This window comes from Pongo abelii, chromosome 19, assembly GCF_028885655.2.
Source record: "Pongo abelii isolate AG06213 chromosome 19, NHGRI_mPonAbe1-v2.0_pri, whole genome shotgun sequence".
In the NCBI taxonomy this organism is placed as follows: domain Eukaryota; kingdom Metazoa; phylum Chordata; class Mammalia; order Primates; family Hominidae; genus Pongo; species Pongo abelii.
In genome coordinates, this window is record NC_072004.2 from 75,903,230 (window position 1) to 75,906,518 (window position 3,289).

General features: G+C 52.7%; 1 pseudogene; it reads left to right on the forward strand.

The window, feature by feature from the left end:
• The first annotated feature begins 1,580 nt into the window (after positions 1–1,580).
• Positions 1,581–2,725, forward strand: LOC100435090 (dead end protein homolog 1-like; annotated as a pseudogene).
• Positions 2,726–3,289: the final 564 nt, after the last annotated feature.

Here is a 3,289-nt window from a genome sequence, read left to right on the forward strand (position 1 = left end):
GAGGCCAAGGTGGGTGGATCACTTGAGTTCAAGACCAGCTTGTGCAATATGATGAAACCCTATCTCTACTGAAAATATACAAATTAACCAGGCATGATGGTGCTCGCCTGTAGTCCCAGCTGCTCAGGAGGCTGAGACAGGAGAACTGATTAAACTCGGGAGACGGAGGTTACAGTGAGCTCAGGTGGCACCACTACACTCCAGCCTTGGTGACAGAGCAAGACCCTGTCTCAAAAAATAGTAATAATAATAATTGTCTTTAGGATTCTTTGTCAACATTATTTGAGGTATGCTCTGCACATTTTTAAGGGGAAAATATTTTTACTTTTATTATTAAACATTAAAAAGTTATGGAGAATAATGTAATGAATACCTGCATAAGTATAACCCAGTTTTATCAGATCTTAATATTTTCCCATACTTGTTTCTTTTTCTTTCTTCTTTTTTTTTTTTTTTTAGTGGTTAAAAAATTACAAATATAGCCAGGCACCGTGGCTCAGGCCTGTAATCCCAGCACTCTGGGAGGCCGAGGCGGGCAGATCACCTGAGGTCAGGAGTTTGAGACCAGCCTGACCAACATGGAGAAACCCCATCTCTACTAAAAATACGAAAAATTAGCTGGGTGTGGTGGTGCAGGCGTATAATCCCAGCTACTTGGGAGGCTGAGGCAGGAGAATCACTTGAACGCAGGAGGTGGATGTTGCAGCGAGCTGAGATCGTGCCATTGCACTCCAGCCTGGGCAACAGAGCAAGACTCTGTCTCAAGAAAAAAAAAAAAAAATTACAAATATAGTTTGTAGTAACCATCCTCCAAATAGCCAGTCCCCAATGGCCCCCACTTTCTGGTATTCACATCCCATGTAGTCTCCCCTACCCTGTAGCAGGGTTGGTCTGGGAGACTGATAGCATATGGAAGAAGTGATAATATACACTTCCAAGATTAGGTTACAGAAAGACTGAACTCTTTTTTTTTTAAAAAATTTTATTTCCATAGGATATTGGGGAACAGCTGGTGTTTGGTTACATGAGTAAGTTCTTTAGTGGTGATTTGTGAAATTTTTGTGCACCCATCACCCAAGCAATATAGACTGCACCCAGTTAATAGTCTTTTATCCCTCACCCCCTTCCCATCCTTTCCCCCTGATTCCCCAAAGTCCATTGTGTCATTCTTATGCCTTTGCATCCTCCTAGCTTAGCTCCCATTTATGAGTGAGAACGTACGATGTTTGGTTTCCCATTCTTGAGTTACTTCGCTGAGAATAATAGTCTCCATAGACGGGGCACGGTGGCTCATGCCTGTAATCCCAGCACTATTGGGAGGCCGAGGTGGGTGGATCACCTGAGGTCGGGAGTTTGAGACCAGCCTGACCAACAGGGAGAAACCCCGTCTCTATTAAAAATACAAAATTAGCCAGGCATGGTGGCGCATGCCTGTAATCCCAGCTACTTGGGAGGCTGAGGCAGGAGAATCGCTTGAACCCGGGAGGCGGAGGTTGCGGTGAGCCAATTTCCCGCCATTGCACACCAGCCTGGGGAACAAGAGTGAAACTCCGTTTCAAAAAAAAAGAGAATAGAGAGCCATGCAGTCCAAACGGGATTGTGAGCTGTGGTGTGAGAGGGTGAAGCCAGAGAACAAGGCGGCGCTGGAGGCGTGGGTCAGGGAGACAGGCATCCGCCTGGTGCAAGTGAATGGGCAGAGGAAGTATGGCGGGCCTCCCCCAGGCTGCGTGGGCAGCCCGCCGCCAGCTAGGTCAGAGGTGTTCATGGGGCAGCTGCCTCAGGACGTGTACGAGCACCAGCTTATCCCGCTGTTCCAGCGCGTGGGCCGCCTCTACGAGTTCCGCCTGATGATGACCTTCAGCGGCCTGAACCGCGGCTTCGCCTATGCCGGCTACAGCTCGCGACGCGGCGCGCAGGCCGCCATCGCCACGCTGCACAACCACCCGCTGCGGCCGTCGTGCCCGCTGCTCGTGTGCCGCAGCACCGAAAAATGTGAGCTGAGCGTTGACGGCCTGCCGCCGAATCTGACCCGCAGAGCGCTGCTGCTCGCGCTGCAGCCGCTGGGTCCCGGCCTGCAGGAGGCGCGGCTGCTGCCCAGCCCCGGACCGGCGCCCGGGCAGATCGCTCTGCTCAAATTCAGCTCGCACCAGGCCGCTGCCATGGCCAAAAAGGCCCTGGAGGAAGGGCAGTCACACCTCTGTGGAGAGCAGGTGGCTGTGGAGTGGCTCAAGCCAGACCTGAAGCAGCGACTTCGCCAGCAGCTTGTGGGTCCCTCCTTGCGGTCCCCACAGCCAGAGGGCAGCCAGTTGGCCTTGGCAAGGGACAAGTTAGGGTCCCAAGTGGCTCGGGCTACCCTGTAGTTGCTGTGCCAACGAATGAAGCTGGGCAGCCCTGTGTTCCTCACCAAGTGTTTGGGCACAGGACCTGCTGGCTGGCACTGCTTCTGGTACTAGGTGGTGATTCCTGGGCATCCGGTGCCCTTCAGCGGCCTCATCTGGGTTGTGCTGACCCTAGATGGCCGGGATGGACATGAGGTAGCCAAGGATGCTGTGTCTGTACGGCTGCTGCAGGCACTCAGTGAGTCTGGGGCCAACCTCCTGTGGTCTGCTGGGGCTGAGGCAGGTACCATGGTTAAACAGTGACTCCATTCTCTCTCCACAGGCAGCCCGAATGGGCATGCAGAGCCTGTGTCAGGCCCCAACCCAGCAGGCCTGGGTGGCCACTATCTGACCCCCAAAGGTGGGGAGGGGCATGGGCCCAGGCCCATCAGCCTCCTTGCTGGGACAGGGACCTATGGCAGCTGGGGGCAGCTTAGGTTTGGCTTAAGTTGTGGTGAGGGGCCTTGCCCTCCCCATCCCAGCCCAGGGTCCAACCTGACCCAGTGATCTTCCATGGCCATTCCTTGTCCCACCCCCACCCGATCATACCTTCCCCCCTCTGCCACAGCTTAGCATGAATCTTCTTTATTGTCCTGATTTGTCCGCTTTGTTGGTTTTTATTTGTGGGGAAGGGCAGCTGAGCCAAAGGGGTCAGAAATTCTGCCCTTTGCCTCCACCACATGGCATTCTGATTTTGGTTTCTGTATAGTTTTGGGTCTTTCTATGCTGGTTGTATTTATATTCAACCCCTGGTTAGTAAAAAAAAAAAAAAAAAAAAAAAAAAAAGAGAATAGGCCGGGTGTGGTGGCTCAAGCCTGTAATCCCAGGACTTTGGGAGGCTGAGACGGGCGGATCACGAGGTCAGGAGATTGAGACCATCCTGGCTAACACGGTGAAACCCTGTCTCTACT